Below are 18,118 nucleotides of genomic sequence, written 5' to 3' on the forward strand. Positions count from 1 at the left end.
AAGTTGGCCGCAGGGCCTGGCTTAAGGCCAGTCACTGTGGCCACACCCCCACTAACTACCCAAGCCTGAGAGACAGAGACAGAGAGAAAGTAAGAGTTTGAGAGAGAGAGAGAGCGTTTTAGGCTTTGATGAATGATATACTTAGAATGAGATAATTCTGGACAAATTGAAAAGAAAAATGAATTGTCAAATAAAAAGAGTGAGATCGCCTTTTTGATGTAATTAAAATATTTAAGGTTGAAAAGAAACTAAAGCAGGGAAACGTCCACAGACTCTCCTAGACTAGGACCCTTAATCTTTAGTGTGTATGTCTGAGACTTTAACCACTTGGCCAGCAGTGACACATTAGTGTGTAATGTCCACACTTAGCTATGATATTCAATCCACAGATTTTGAGGTGAAAAAGGCTTCAATGTTCCATCACCAGGAATAAGTAACAGTGAAAACACTAGAAAATAGACACACTGCAAAGAGATACTAGGATTTGAATCTTCAGCCTTCTGAGTGACAGCACAAGACTTTGACCATTAAGCCAGAAGTAACTCTGTTCTGCTCTGCATCAAAACTTAACTATAATATTCGTACCAAACATCTTGCTAGTCTATCTTTTTTAAGCCATTGAATGGAGAGAACATTACAATAACAATCTCTTTCTCCCTTCCTCTTTCATCCCAGAAAGTGAGAGATTGAGAGAGAGCAAAGAGAAGTTAAGAGAAAGAGATTTATCGAGAGAACTTGAGAGAGAAAGAGAGAGAGAGAGAGAGAGAGAGATAGAGAGAGAGAGAGAGAGAGAGAGAGAGAGAGATAAGGGTTTTAGGCTTTGATGAATGATATTCGTAGAATGAGATATTTTAATTAAAAAGAAAAGTTTATTTATCATTTAAAATGAGTGAGCTCACATTTCAGTATGAACCTTTAACTTTTGAAGTTTAAAATAAAATATACAAGGGAAAAGACCACAGGCACACCTGGAATAGAAACCTTAACTTTCAGTGTGAGGATCTTTGACCTTAAACATTACACCAAAGGTGACTCCTTACTTTGCTGTTTCCAGACATACCTATGACATTCAAACCATGCATGTGATAGGAAAGAAACCTGAATGTTCCATCACTAGAAAGGTTTCACAGTCAAAACATAAGGGAATAAACAAACGCACTGTCAAGCAATAGTAGGATTTGAACCTTCCGTCTACTGAGTGACAGTGCAAGACCTTGACCATCAGGCCTCAAGAGACTCTGTTCTGCTCTGCATCCAAACATAACTATAACATTCATACCAAACATCTTGCTAGTCTGACTCTGTGAAGACATTGTATGGCGAGAGCATTGCAATAACAATCTCCTTCTCTCTTCCATCCCTTTATGGGATGAAGAGAGAGAGAGACTGACAGGGTCGCAGGGGGAGCCCCAAGGCCCTGCTGTCCTAGCCAGCTCCCCGTGACCTGTGGGAGACGGCATTGCTCCCCCAAGCAGGGAGCTGCTTAGAGCAGCTCCCTGCTTGGGGGAGCAATGTTTTCACCTGTTTCCTTGCACACATACAGTATTTGAGTACAGACAAGCAGATGAAAACTTCGCTTTCTGAAAGTGAGAGCTATTTGACAGCTCTCACTTGCAGAAAGTGAAGTGTTTGTTCTGACTTGGCTGGAGCTGTCAAAGCTCACACCAAGTGAGAACCAACAGCTATGTCCAGGGAGTGGGCACCCCAGGACATAGCAGGAGCTGGCCCTGACAGTGGGTGGTGGTCCCCAGGGTGATCATTGGTGAAACAAGGGGTGAAGCGTGGCTCCCCTCCAATGTAAAATGGACCTGGGGAGGTGATGGTCCTTGGGCCTGTAGGGGTGGGGCTCGCAGCCCCCATGCCTAAAATTGTATATTTGCCCTAGGGAGGTGACGGTCCCTGGGGCTCCAGGGTGTCCCCCTGCATAAAACTGTATATCTGCCCAGGGAAGGCGGCAGTCCCCAGGGCTATAGGGGGGCTGGGCGGCCCCCCAATTATATTTCATCAAAGCCCCAGGTAGGTGACTGTCCCTGGGGAATTCATTATAAATAAGCCCCTGGGATGTGGTAGTCCCTGGGGCATCAAACTGCCTCAGAAGCGGGGTCTAGTGCTCTCCCTCCCATCATTTCAAAATGCTCCTGGGACCTGGCCCACCTGGGGACTTCTTAAAAACAAGTTTGGGAGCCAGTGTTCATATTTTTTTCATTTTTGCCATTAATGCGCAGGTCACCCTACCCTGACCCATTTTTTTTTTTTGTGGTACTCGGCTGAAGCCAAGTTCCAAGATATCTGCCAACAATTCCTGGTTTAAGTATTGTCAGCAAATCAGAGCTCTGCATTTCCCTGTAGGAGATCTCTATTATTCGCGAACCATTTGCGCCTCTAGATATCTATATTTAGTTTTCTTCTAACATTTCAAAAAGTACCAAATGGATTTACACCAAATAAGAAAAAGCACTCTTTCTGGACTATGAGCTATCTTTCTGCCAAAATAGTGTAATAACGTCCAGGGTTTCAGGCTGTAGTCGTGTCTACAATCCCTATGGGAAAGATAATGGGAAACACATGTTTTTTTCCACCTGACATTTTTCTCTGCCCCCACTTCACCGATCACCCCAAAAACATCCATGTACAACAAGATTCACTGGAACACATTTTTGGGAAAATTTCATGAAGATTCGTTAAACGACGCCAAAGATATAGGCAAGTCAAAAACACTTTTTCAATGGAAACATGGTCCTAGCTATAACTACACAGTCTTAACTATAACTACATAGTGGCAATTACCACTAGGTCAGAGATATATATATATATATATATATATATATATATATATATATATATGCCTGGACACAACAAGGGTTGCTTGCAGTTTTTAATGAATGCTTCTCCACAAAGTGTTTGGCCCTGCTGTGGTGAGCACAGTAGCGCCAATGAGATTTTGTGTCATATATATATATATATATATATATATATATATATATATATAGAGCCACTCTGTAGTTATAGTTAGGACTATGTTTCCATTGAAAATATATGTTTTGACTTTCCTATATCTTTGGCTCCATTTGACAAATCTTCACAAAATGTCCCCAAAAAGTAGGGACACCCTCACCCCTTAGCTCTGGTGCTGGGGTCCCAGAGGCCCCCCCAGAGCTAAAAAGCATTTTTTAAAAATATTTGCCATGTTTCGCTGTGGATCCTGTGAAAATAAAAAAAACACCCACTCAGACCCATATGCACCCTCTCACAGACCCACTCAGTTACTCATGCGCCCACTCACAGACCCACTCAGACGCTCCTGCACCCACTCACAGCCCCACTCTAACACTCACGCACCCATTCACAGACCCACTCAGACTCTCACATACCCACTCACAGACTGTAGGAAGTTGTCTCTGTATACTATCTCAAAGTGAGAGAAAGTGTGCACAGAGTCCAAGAGTTCCCCTTAGAGGTTAACAGTGGCAAAATCAGATAATACTAATGCTCTATTTTGTGGTAGTGTGGTCGAGCAGTAGGCTTTTCAGAGGGTAGTGTTAAGCATCACACACAGGCAATAAATGAGAACACACACTCTTAATTTATTTTAAAACCACAAGATTCAGAATTCACCTAAATAGATAAATTGTAAGGTACTTGGCATAGGTAATTATGGAACTTTGAAGTAAAACAGTAAGGTTCACAGTTTGGCAAAAATGGCAATAAGCTATTTTAAAAGTGAACACTGCAAAAATCAACAGATCCTGTGGAAGGTAAGAACAAGTTAGTTTAGCAGGTAAGTAAAGCACTTACAAGTTCAGTCTAAGGGGCATAGGCGGCCCACTGTAGGGTGTTCAAGTTAACCCCAAACACCCAGCACCAGCAACACAGGGTCGGTCAGGTGCAGAGGTCAAAGTAGGGCTCAAATAACACAGGCGCCTATGGAGACTAGGGGTGCTCCGGTTCCAGTCTGCCAGCAGGTAAGTACCTGCATCCTCGGGGAGAAGACCAGGGTTTTTTTGTAGATCACTGGGGGGGTCACGAACAGGCACACAAAATACACCCTCAGCGGCACAGGGGCGGCCAGGTGCAGTGTGCAAAGTAGGTGTCGGGTTTAGAATTGAAATCAATGGACAGACCCGGGGGGGTCACTCTGGTGATGCAGTCAGGGCACAGGGGGACTTCTCGGGCCAGCCACCAACTGGACAATGATGATGGCTGCTTGCTGGTCACTCCTGCACCAGTAGTTGGTTTCTCTAGGGCCTGGGGGCCGAGGGTGCAGTGCTTCTTCCAGGCATCTGGTTCTTTGTTACCTGGCAGTCTCGGTCAGGGGGAGCCTTTGGATTCTCTCTGCAGGCATCGCAGTGGGGGTGACGGAAGGTCATCTCAGGGTGTCCACATCATGAGGGTAGCCTGGGGGTCCTCACTGCAGTGTTGGTTCCTCTGGACACGACCCGGTGCGTCAGGTGCAGTGTGTTGGGGACTCACGCTTCCGGAGTGAGATTGGAGTCCCTTTAAAGTTGGTTTCTTCTTTGTTGCTTGGACAAAGCTGCTGTCCAGGGGAGCTTCTTGGTCCTTTGGGTTGCAGGGCAGTCTTCTGAGTCATCAGAGGTCGCTGGTCCCACAGGATGCATCGCTGTTGCAGGTTCTTTGAGTCTGGAGACAGGCTGGTAGGACTGGGGCCAAGCCAGTTGTTGTCTCAGTCGTCTCTGCTGGGTTTTCAGGTCAGCAGTCCCTCTTCTTCTTTAGGTCGTCAGGAAATCTGTTTTCCTGGGTTCAGGGTCAAACCTAAATACTAAATTTAGGGGGGTGTTTAAGGCTGGAGGGCAGTAATCAATGGCTACTGTCCCTGAAGGTGGCTACATCCTCCTTGTGCCTCCTCCATTTGGGGAGGGGGGCATATCCCTAATCCTATTGGGGGAGATCCTCCAAAGCAAGATGGAGGATTTTCTAAGGAAAGGGTCACCTCAGCTCAGGACACCTTAGGAGCTGTCCTGGCTGGATGGTGACTCCTCCTAGTTTTTCTCATTATCTCCTCCGGACTTGCCAACAAAAGTGGGGTCTGTGTCCGGGGGAGGCAGGCATCTCCACTAGCTGGAGTGCCCTGGGGCACTGTAACACCAGGCTTGAGCCTTTGAGGTTTACCACCAGGTGTTACAGTTCCTGCAGGGGGAGGTGTGAAGCACCTCCACCCAGTACAGGCTTTGTTCCTGGTCATGGAGTGCACAAAGGCACTCACACCATTTGGCCAGAAACCCATCTGGATGTGGCAGGCTGGCAGAAACGGGTCAATCTAGCACTAGTAGTTGGGCTGGTTTACAGGGGGCATCAGTGTGGTTTTATTGTGCTGAGAAGTTTAATACCAAATTTCCCAGTATTCAGTGTAGCCATTATGGAACTGTGGAGTTCTTGTTTGACAAACTCCCAGACCATATACTCTTTATGGCTACCCTGCACTTACAATGTCTAGGAATTGGCTTAGACACTGTAGGGGCATAGTGCTCATGCAACCATGCCCTCACCTGTGGTATAGTGCACCCTGCCTTAGGGCTGTAAGGCCTGCTAGAGGGGTGACTTACCTATGCCATAGGCAGTGGGTTGTGGGCATGGCACTCTGAGGGAAGTGCCATGTCGACTTAGTCTTTTTCTCGCCACCAGCACACACAAGCTGTGAGGCAATGTTCATGTGCTGAATGAGGGGTCCCCAGGGTGGCATAATACATGCTGTAGCCCTTAGAGACCCTCCCTGGCCACAGGGCCCTTGGTACCATGGGTCCCATTTACAAGGGACTTATCTGTGTGCCAGGGCTGTGTCAATTGTGGAGACAAAGGTACAGTTTTAGGGAAAGAACACTGGTGCTGGGGCCTGGTTAGCAGGGTCCCATCACACTTTCAATCATTACTAGCATCAACAAAACACAAAAAGTTAGGGGGTAACCATGCCAACAGTGGCATTTTCCTACACAGACCTACTGACACCCTCATGCACCCACTCACAGACCTGCACTGACACTGACGTACCCACTAAAACACTGAAGCATGCACTCTCACGCCTAGACAGAGACTCTCACAGCCACTCTCATCCCCAGATACACCCCTTCACACCTATTCTCACACCCAGAGAGACAGGCTGTGGTCAACTCCCGCAGCACATGGCCAAAGTGCGATGTGCAGTGTAGGGTCGGTTAGTTAGGGGTTTGGCCGCAGGGTCTGGCTGCAGGGCGCAGTGGTGGTTGGATTAACATATAGTAATGACCATTACTATCATTAAAAAACATAGAAAGGTACTGAAAAAAAGGTTACAGGGACATTATAGTTAGGAAAAAGAATTTTAAAAAGCATAGAAATTCACTGAAAAAACAAAGGTTACAGGGACGTTATAGTTAGGTCACATGGCCCTCACCATGCACTGCTAACTAACCCACAATTTACAGCACTCATGACATCTTTGATAACATCACTAATAATATCAATGTAATATTTGCAGTAAAACGAAATGCGAAAAAACTGTGCATGGCGGGAGTGCGAGTTATAGTTACCTTAGAGAGTGAGGTTTAGTTACTTGAGATAACTCTAACTATAACAGGTGAATTTCTATGGTTTTGTATGTTTAAAATGTAAGCCTAACTATAACGCCCCTCCAATCTTTGGGTTCTACAGTGACTTTATATAAATAAATATATATATATATATCCATATCACTTGCTGCTCTCTCTCTTGGACTGTGCTGTGTGCTCCTCCATCTTCTCATCGTGTCTCAATCATCACATGTGTTGTGTGTCTTTGATTGCCCAGTCAAATAAATCTTTCCTCCGCACCTGCACTTTCGGGGCCTGTGATACCGCCCAAAGTATCACTATTCTACATTTGGCCAACACCAGACCAAGCACCACCATCCGTTTTCCCATTTTTCACTTCTTCCAATCTTTAAGGATGCCAAGCAGGCACAACCGTACAACCCTCTCCACCCGAACCACTATAATACATACTAGTTCCTTCATATTAATCACCCAAAAACTCCCCACAGGTGAAGTTAAAGTGAGTCAGCTTAAATCTAGCATTGACCGATATCATCCTCACCGTCTCTAGGGCCTTTTTCCAATCCGGCTCTGACAGTGCGTTTGGTCAGGCTGCCTCCCATCTATCCCTCGCCCTCCCCATCTCACCACCCTTGTTCTCCAGCAGTGCCCCATGCATGTGTCTGATCATGTTCCTGCAACTTGCCAAGTCAGTCCGTCTAAGCACCACACTGAGTGATCATATTATCTCTGAAATGCGGGCCAGATTTGGTGACTTCACGGGCCAGCCATTCATATTGTTGTAAATTGTCCTGGTTCCACCCCAAACTGCTCCTGTGCCTGTTCAAAGGTAATGACTGTCATTCTAAAAGAGGGCCTCTACAGCCTCACAACCTCCCTACTGCCATCATGTGTGGGACATCATGGTCTACAAGGCAGAGAATGACTGCAAATTCCACAGTAGCAGGAAGTCAGTAAAGGGTGCCCTTTGTAGAGTTTTACAGATCACTCCGTGTCATATTGCTGTCTTAACAGGTAGGGGAGTTCTCGAGGCACACCCTCACCCATCAGGAAGAGTTCCTCAAATATGTGTGAGCTACAGACACCAGCCAATATGTTCCCCTCCCAGTTGGGTCCCTCCTTCAACCAGCTAACTGCATGGTGTAGCTGCTGCGTCGCAGCGTTGTATAGGAACAAATGTGGCAATCCCAGTCCCCCCTGCTTTAGGGGAAGCTTGAGAGTTTAGCTTCACTTGACTTCTCCTCCCACCTCTGACCAGCCGACCAACCAGCTGGTTGTGCCAACAGAACGCTGCCATTAGGATCGGGCACATCACATTTTGCATGATGTTAAAGTATCTGGGAAGAAACTCAATTTTTGCAACTGACACATGGCCCATAAGTAACAGTGGCAGGCTGACCCAAAACTCCACTGATTTCTCAAGTCTCTTCACCAGTGCTCCTAAATTTAGGTCATAGTGAGCTATTGTCATTTGTGCAATCCATATACAGAGGTATTGGAACTGTTCTGGTTCTCACCTCAGTCCCAGATCTTGCAGGGCAGGCTGTTCCCTCTGGCCTGTCCATCCCAGGAGGAACAAATTACTTTTAGTTTTGTTTGTATGCAGGCCAGACACCACCACAAATTTATCTAGGTCCCTTAGTAGTGAAGGCGTCACCCTTTCCTGGTCTGCCAAATAGTCTAGGACATTGTCCGCATACACTGAGATCACATACTTCTTTCTGCCTATGTGAATGACCCAGGGTGCCAGCTTGGCATTTGACCTGCTTGCAAGTGGCTACATTGCCAGTGCAAATAATACCAGTGACAACGGACATCCCTGCCTGGTCCCCCAACCCAGAGTCCACACATCCGATACCATGACGCCCAGGTGGATCCTAGCCACTGGGTCTATATATACCAGCTGCACCTATTTAGAATACTTGGGGGTTAAACCCCAAGTGTCTGCGAACTGGCCAGCGATATTGCCATCCCACCATGTCAAAACACTCTTTCGTGGTCTAACACAGCCACAACAGCGGAGTTGGCAGTCGACCAAGGATGGATATTGTACATTGTGCTCTGTCCCAGTATAAACCCCCTCGGATCCGACTGTTTAGGAGTACCCACCACTTCATGGAGCCTGTTTGCTAGAACTTTGCAGAGCAGTTCAACATCTGTATTGGACAGTGGTGTCTAGGAAGCCAAGAAGCCTTTAGGATCAACACCATCACCACGCCCTGCATACTTTGGAGCAGGGTCCCCCTTTACCTTGCCTTATCTTATCTTATAGGGATTTATAGAGCACATACCCGAAGGCTTCCCTGTGCCATGAAAATGAGCACTACCACTTCAGCTGACTAGTGATTCAAGAGGTGAGCCAGAGCCAGGTTTTGAGACATTTCCTAAAAATAATGTAATTAGGTTCCATTCTCAATCTGTGCAGCAAGGAATTCCACAGTTTAGGGGAGATATAGGAAAAAGATCTTCCTCCCCATCAAACCCTTTGAATCTGAGTGACCATCAACAAACTGGAACTGGCAGATCTAAGAGTTCTGCTGGGAGTGTATAAAGTTAAAAGATCCCTCTTCAACCCTTTCTGGTTAAATACTCCATGGGTGATAAACAGCGCCTTCAATTTAACTCTTTCCTCCACCGGGAGCTAATGTAGAGAGTCCAAACCGCTTTCGGTGGGACCTGCTTAAATGAGCCTGGCCACAGCATTCTGAACTACCTGTAGTCTCATGAGACTGATTTAGGTGAGCACAGATACAAGGAATTCCTGTAGTCCAGATGAGAAGAGTATTAAGGCCTGTACCCAGATTGCCCTGGATGTGAGAGGTACTAGGTCAAAGATTTTTTGCAGCATCCTTAGTAGTGGAAAACATGTGGCAGTCAATATTTTCACCTGTATTTCCATTGACAAAGAGCTGCCTAAACAAATTCCTAAACTTTTTATAGGATGCGAGGGTTGCAGCTGGGTTTCGCAGCTTCTAGGCCAGTCCAGTGCATTTCCTGGACTGCCAAGGAAGGAATTGTTCACAACAATAAGCAGCTCTGTTTTGTCTCCATTTAATTTTAGGGAGCAATTTGCCATCCACAGGGCAACCTTCTCCAAATAGGGTGCAAGCCGATGTTGGGTACCATTATTGGAGGAAAGAGAGACCACCAGCTGCTTATCATCGACATAAGAAATAATGTCTACCCCTAATTCCTTCACCAAAGTGGCCAAAGGCTCCAAGTGGATGTTAAAAAGAATCAGGATTAAAGCGGATCCCCGTGGCACTCCATATTTGAGGGGCAAAGCTTTAGAGAAGCAAGGGGTATTCCCAGATCTGAAAGGATCTATCTTTAAGAAAAGAGCGCAGCCATTTTAAAGATTCTTCCTTTACCCTATCTCACTCAACCTTAGTCTTAAAATTTCATGGTCAACAATGTCAAATGCTGAGGTCTAGTAAAATGATTGCAACTGCCCCCACTTTATCAAGGAGTTGTTTGACCTCCTTTGTGACTAAAAGCAGGGCTGATTCTGTGCTATGTTTAGGCCGAAAGCCATTTTAGGTCGGGTCAAGTTGCTGGTTTATCTCTAAATAATTTGAGAGATACTTATTAATATGCTTCTCCAAAATATGCCTCAAGGTAAACCTCTAGTAGGCATCGAAGGAATTCACACAGCATTAAGTGATACATTTCTGCCAAAAACCAATCCAATCTTTAGGGTTTTCCCCTGCAACAGGGTGTCAAGTGCTTGCTGGAATTCCACGTTTCCAGATGCATATCTAATTTTTGCTGCTGGTCCTCAGTCAGGCCTCATAATCTAGCCTTTATGAGATACTCTTCTAGTGTCTACTCCACCACTACAGGTGCCCACATAAACCCAGATCCAAGGTATTGTGCACAGGTACTCTTTATTATGTGCCAGTCTATAATGTGTTTTTCCGTGTCCCCTCTAAGGCTAAGGATGTTTCTCTGTGGGCGCTCCTGCCATAGCAGGCACCACAGAATCCTCTCTGCCTTGTCTCTCTCATGGAATAACGGTTGCTGGTAGGTTGTGTATATGTATTTTTCTTATTTACTCCAAACATCCCTTACCCGTCACTTAAAGGTTGTGAACTGGAGTCTCTCCTTTGACTCCAGGTAGGTTTTTGTACCAAAATCCACCAGCTCCCCCTCCAGGGCCTACAGCTTCCATTCTGGCTCCTGCCACACCCTAAACACAATTGTGATACATTCTCCTTGGATCATCACTTTGCAGGTCTCCCACTTTGTGGCCCTGCTCGCAGCAGCCCCCAGTAATTCTGGAAAATCCAGAAAGTAGAGTTCTGGATGTGATGTGCAAATCCCCCATCAATCAAGATCTCAGCCTGCAGTATCCACAGAAGAACCTTAGGCCTGAAACCCCTGGAAAGCACCATGATCAGCAGCTGGGAATTATCTGAGAGGTATTGATTCAAGTACATTGAGTGTTAATACATTTCCGCATTCCCCTCTGCACCCCAGCACATAGTCTAGCTTGCTATGTCCGCAGTAAACCATTGAGTAATAGCAGTAAACCAGATCCCCGGGGTGATGGAGTGTCCTGACATCAATGTCGTACAAATCTTGAATACCTCTCTGGAGGAATGTTCCCATTTGTGTCTTGGGGAAAGGTCTGCAGGGATGCCAAAAAAGTCTCCAATTCAGCACACAAAGTCTTGTCAGTTCCAGGTAAAAGGTCTTATCATTTATGTTCAGTGCATACGTTTTAACCAAACAGGTCTCCAATCCATCCAATACTCCTGCCACCAGGAGGTAGTGCCCACCCATGGTCTCTGACCACCTCCCTCTCCACAAAGGGGACCCCAGCAGCAATCCATCTCCTCACACCCCTGACATAATTTGAATAAGAAGCAGCATACCATGAACCTCTCCATGTTTTCTGCACTTTAGCTACTTCCGCACGCAGCAGATGCTTTTTTTGCAGCATACCAATCTAAACATTATGGAGCTGGAGATATGAATGAAATCTGCTGTTCTTGGGGCAGCCATTCATGCCCTGAACATTTCAGCTCATAAGTGTACGATTCATGTCATGTGTCTTTAAGTTATACTAGTCACCACACTCTCTGAGAACAACCGTATCATGCTGCAAAACACTGTTGCCCTCATTATGAACTTGGCAGTAATCACCGCTGACCGCTGTGGCGAAGTGAACAGAAGACCGACAGTGGCAGTAGACTGCACACCGCCGAATAATGATGCCAAAAAGTCAAACCTCCAAAAGTCCTGAAACCCCCACCCACCACCAGGGCCTACGATGGCAGAAAGGCAGTACACCCCACCCTGCCACCGCCATGCAGACATATCCTCCACCCACCAAATAATGAAGCACAAATCAGCGTGGCGGATAGTGAATGCCGAACGACCATTGGCAGTGTGGACCACCACGGCCAGTAATGGGACCCACCAACAACAAAAGCACACACTGGCAAGTTTGAAACACACACCTGACACACATCCACAACACTATAAAACACTCACACACATACCCCACAATCCTTTGCATCGCCAATAACACGACAGAGATTGACAACACAACACACATACACTGAACCCATTATCACACAAGTCTCATACGCAAATACACCAACAAAACACCTGCAAACCCAAAACACCTTTACAAGCCACGCACACAACCACATGACAGCACCCTCACCAATACACCCACAACACACACCATGGCACCCCCTAAGCACCCCAGCTTCACAGATACGGAGCTAAGGACCATGGTGGATAAAATACTCAGGGTTGAGCCACAACTATTCGGGGCACAGGTGCAGCAGACACCTGTGGCCAGGAAGATGGAGCTATGGCAGAGGATAGTCAACAAGGTCAACGCAGTGGAAAACCATGATGGAATGACCTGCACAGGACGGTTCGGTCAATGGCATCCATGCACAATAACGCCGTACAGAAGACTGGTGGCGGTCTCCCATCTATTCACCCCGAATACACCGACTGGGAGGAGTAGGTCCTGGCTATCCTGCACCCGGAGGGCCTCACTGGACTCACAGGAGGACTGGACTCGGGTAAGTCTACTACAATACCTTAACAGTCACCCCCTATAATGCATGTATCACCCCAGCCCTCTCACTACCACCAGGACCCCATCCCCGACCCAGTCCACAACACCCACATCCAACCCCCTGCATGCCCACTATCCCACAAACAGACCTCCATCCAGCCCCCTATGCACAGTCACCTACACCTGCATGGATTCCCAGTGGCACTACAGTACCTACAATGCACCTCCACCCCCCACATAAAATGCAAAGAAATGTACACGAAGGGACCTTGCATGCCACAACAGGGGAATATAACCATCAAATAGGGCAGAGCAGCGCAGCAATTGCCGAAAAAGTACCTGACACCCACAAGTCCATTCCCCCACACAGGCACCACCACCCATGCCACCCAGATGGAGACACCAAGGAGTGCCAGCGCCCCACCTGGAGACAGAGGCCCCACTCAGGAGAGTGCAGACCGATGTCTGGAAATAGAGGAACTCCCTGGCCCATCACACAGTCCTGGACTGTCACCCTCCAGCAGCCCCACCCAGGATACCACTGACACCCCTACCACCCAGCCACCATCATCAGCTCTGGCCAAACGATCACACACCAGTGTCTCCCAGGCATGGATTGGTAGCCCACATGTACAGAGGCCAGAGTCTCCACCCACCAACAGGCAGTATGATGAAGGACCAGCTGCAAGTGGGACTGCCAGACCTGTGCAGGGGACACAGGCACAGGAGGATAGGGCCAGTGGGAGGGCATCAGTGGCCCGGGGGGTGGCCAAAGGATAGATGTAGCAGCCCAGGAGTTGATATCTGAGGTCCAGGGAGCATACCACCATACCCAGGACAGGATGGGCCAGATCCTGGCCACCTTGGAGCAGAATCAGAGGCTGTAGATAGCACACCACCAGGAGGCCATGGAGCAATGGAAACAGCTCAATGCCACCATGGCCTCCATTGCAGGGGTGCTGCAGCACCAGTACCACAGCCAGCTTGAGTCTTCCACCCACCTGCAAGCCCGGATCACTAGCCAGGACACTGCCTTGCCCTCTACATCTGCAGCAGCTACTGGAAAGGTGGCACTGGCAGAGGACACACAGGAAACCAACACCCCTACCCCTGCGGCCCAGCTCCATCTTCGCAAATGTGCCCTCAGACCCAGACATGCCACTAAAACACCAGACAAGACCAAGCCTAGCACTAGGAAGTGACTGCGCCCTGAACTGTCTCCCTTGTGTGTCACTGTGCTATCTTGTTGACATGCCACTGCCATCACACCATCTTCCAATGGTCACATGGACCAAAACCTAGTTCTACAACAGCTGAGCATATGTGCATGAGTATGTATGTGCACCATGTGCCCCTTCCATTCACTGTCCCAACACTTATGTATATTTTGCCATTCAATAAATACACCTATGCACTCAAATCGTAGGTCCCTCATCAATATGAGATATGAATTGTGAGTGTGTATGCATTAGCCAAAGCTGTGGATGTCCCTGCACCGTCGAGTGGTATAAAAAAAATAAAGAAAAGGTCAAGTAATCAAATGAGCTCTTTAACTCACAAAGGAAATAATCCCCTAAAAGATATTGATATACTATTTGAAGAGGTGGAGGCCATTTTAAGAAGTAATTCCAACACACCTTCCGTAAAAAGTGGCACACTTGCAAAAAACATTCCTGTCATATTCAAGAAGAAGTTGCAACTATCTAACTCCCCCTTGGAGACTGATTCAAAACTGGGACCTCAAGTTCCCAGGGTAAATCCTTCCTCTCTGCTGACTACAACATTGTGCAGTGAGCTGGGCGCTGCATCTTGTGCCACAGGTGATTCTCCCATGGGAGATGAGGCTCCCCGCCTTCCATTATGTATGTTGGTTACGGTGGTTTCCAACATACCGTGTACAAATCAGTTCAGGCCCCTGGCAGAGGAAGGGGGTCCTCTGTCTGTGCTCCACATAGACAACCTGGAGCTTGTGTTGATGACAATGCTATGACCAACTTGCCCCTTGAAATTGGTAGATCGTCACTGTCTTATGAGGGAATCGATTTGGCCACTGTTCTTCCGAGGGTTGATGAAGTTAAGAGTTTGGTGCTACTGTGGATGGACACTCTAATGGGGGATCAGGCACAGAAGCATGTGTGCAAGTGTCAGAGGTTAAATAAGTACTGGAGTACCATCATGTCAGAGTTTAGGTCGAGAGCAGGCACCCTTCCCTTGGGGTTTGTTACTATTCACCCTCTAAAAAGCCAGTCTATACCTTGCACAGAGGGATTCCAGTTTGCGCCTGCAACTGTAAGGCGGAAGGACAATACAGTTTCCAAAAATAGGAATCCCTCTGGGTCACAAAGGCCTTATAAAGTTCAGTTTACTGACTTTGTTAAGGGCCCTTGGGGGGATGGTGGCACCCAGGTGCCTGCCGGGTGTGTAAGCTCTACTGCACATTTTTCTAAGTCTTCTAATGATGCTGTATACCAGGCTGGCACAAGTTGGCCAGCTTTTACAGAACGGGGTCAAGGATTGAAGTGCAAAGGTGGCACCACTTACAGGGCTGAGGTACCTAAATTACCCTCTGGCACTTTGGAGACCCATGATTCCCTGATAAATAAGGTTATTTACTGGTTATGTATACAGTGCAATTACCTCTCTGTCATTCGTGCTGATATTCTCAAGGTGGGCTAACATAGTCAACCTGGTTAAAATTTTTATTTTATTTTTATTTGTTTCATAGACAGATTGTTGGTGGACAAACTTATGGATTTCGAATTGCGTACCTGCCACCTTAGGGATTTGCGAGGGGGTTGGCATCAGACTCATATCTCTCCCACCAACCGCCCATTCACTTACACTCCCTGATGGCCTAGCTTCTACACAAATGTTTTCTTTAGTTCCAGTAGTAAAATCTTCCCATATACTACCAGTAACTGATTGACTAAATATTGATCTATATCCAACAGCCTCAACCTCGTTTTTGGTGGTTAAATCTGGATTACCCGATGAAGATATATATCACAGGGAGGCTCAGCATTCCAGGCCTAGAGTTGTGACTCAGAACTATCTATTATGTCCTGGAACTTAGCGGGCTTGATAGGAAGACAGGAGACCCTAAGTGGGTCAACTATATTAATAAGCAGGATATTTGCCTTTTTCAGAAGACTTGGGTTGAGGACCATGTTTATATAGATGGGTTTTTATCATACCGTGTTGCGGCTCAGCCCGCAGAGAGGGGTATAGGTCATGCTGAAGGGGGCCTACTGATATTGTTAAATAAGAAATTACAGTGTGATCATTCTGTATTAAAAATAGATTCACCTGATTTATCGGGAGTACAACTCATATTTGATCGAGATTTTAAGGTTACCATAATTAACATATATGCCCGGTCTGTCCCACGGGGATTAGAGTCTCAGACCCGGGCACAGCTGTCTGAATTCTTGGATACGTTGCATCCTTTGACAAATTTAGTGGTTGCAGGAGATATGAACTGTACCCTTGAACCCTCTTGTTTAAGTAGTGATTTAACGGATGAAGAGGATGAATTTTTGGGTATTCCACAATTAATTAATAAACAACAGTGTACTCGTTCCTGTGCTGCTTCCCAATTGGCATCCTTATGTCTTATAAATGGACTTATGGCCTGGAATGGCTGTACTCCCACTGATTTGAGCTCTGCACCTACCTTTAAGCGAGCCCAGTCCTCTAGTGTAATTGACTATTTATTAGGTTATGCCCTTTCTTAAAAGATATGAAGGTGGATTTACGTCATGAGAGTGCTCATAATCCCCTGCTCCTTACCTAACACAGTGGCATATTTAGGAGATCACAGAATGATCATCTTACTGTGGTCCCATCACCACTGTTGGCTAATAGTCATACTCGTGTCTGCTGGCCAAAAGTGTTGTCTAATCCCTACTTGATTAATGGAATTTATCAATTGTTTGTCGATGTCATGGTCGTTTATGAGGAGTATGAAGTTAATAACATTCCTATTCTTAGTATTCATGAAGATATGTTGAAGAAACTGCAGAGTTTTTTTAATAAAAATACCATCACCAAGCATTCTGACGACAACTCTAAAAATAATGTGTGGTTCATTAAGGATTGTTCCAAGGCGAAGTTAGCATTAAAAACAGCTATTATGACCCGTTCTCAGGGGGGTGATAAAATCAGCTAGATTTGCCTATAATAAGACCATAACACAGGCTAAGAAAAGTTGGGAAGATAGAACCTGGCAAAACTTGGTCGATGCAATAAAACATAATGACAATGTGACATTTTGGAAGCTACTGTCTAATAGACAAAGAGGGGGCAAGAGTACTATTTGCAACCATATTCAACCTGAAAGTTGGGTGAATAATTTTTCCAAACGTTATGCCTTACCTTGAAATTTCTCAATTCATGAACCTCTTCCTCAGCAGCCGGTTAGAACGAGCTACCTGCCTGACGATCTAGGAATTGATTCCCTTATTCATGAAGATCCAATTATTTTTACTTTGGAGGAAACTACAGCAGCAATTAATTCCCTAAAATCTGTTAAAGCGCCAGGCCCAGATAAGATACCGGGGGATCTCTATAAATCCGAACCAGTAATATGGTCCTGGTATATAAATATGATCTTGAACAAGATTGCTGCTAGGGGCCCAAATCCGAGTACTTGGAAAAGGGCTGAAAAAATTCCCATCTATAAAAAGGGTGATGTGAGCTCCCCTGTAAACTACAGACCTATTAGTCTTATTGACAATCTTCAGAAAATATTTGCTAAACAGCTTTTGGAAAGGCTATTAAGTTGGGCCCAAGACCATCAGGTGTTATTCCCACTCCAGGCTGGTTTTCGCCTGAAAACCAGTACAGTAGACCAGGTTTTTAGGCTGATGCTTTTATATTGGAAATATGTAGTCCTTGCCAAGCAACGCTTATATGTCGTTTTTGTGGACCTTCGGTCTGCTTTCGACATGGTCCCCAGAGAAAAACTATGGGAAGTGTTGCATAGAATGGGTACTCCTACCAATATAATCCATCTATTACAATGGCTACTTGAGAATACATATGCCCAGGTGAGATGGGGTAATCAGGGAGAATTGACAGACCACATTCCCATTCAGCAGGGGATTAATCAAGGATGCGTTTTGGCCCCAACTTTATTTACCTTATTCATAAATGAAGTGGTACAAGTTTTGTCTCTTTGCGGAATTATGCCCTCTCTTTAAATGCACAGAAAATCCCTATATTACACTTTACACATGATTGTCTCCTCATCTCTAAGACCCCAATGGGTCTTCCGACTCTTGTTGACAGGTTCAAATTATACTGGGCAGATTATGGCCTGGAACTGAATGTTAGTAAAAATAAATTAATGGTGTTTAGTTCAGGAGATGTACTATTACTTTAGATGGGACCCCTTTAAGTAAGGTCAGTTCAATAGACTACTTGGGAGTGAGGATTTCAAATAACTTACAATGGTAGGATCAGATTAGTAAAAGTGAGGCACTTCTTCAGCATAGGGCAGGCGCTATCCTCCGTTTTCATAAAAGCACTGTAACAAAAGCCATCTCTCCAGCTA

The sequence above is a fragment of the Pleurodeles waltl genome, chromosome 10, assembly GCF_031143425.1.
Source record: "Pleurodeles waltl isolate 20211129_DDA chromosome 10, aPleWal1.hap1.20221129, whole genome shotgun sequence".
Taxonomy (NCBI): domain Eukaryota; kingdom Metazoa; phylum Chordata; class Amphibia; order Caudata; family Salamandridae; genus Pleurodeles; species Pleurodeles waltl.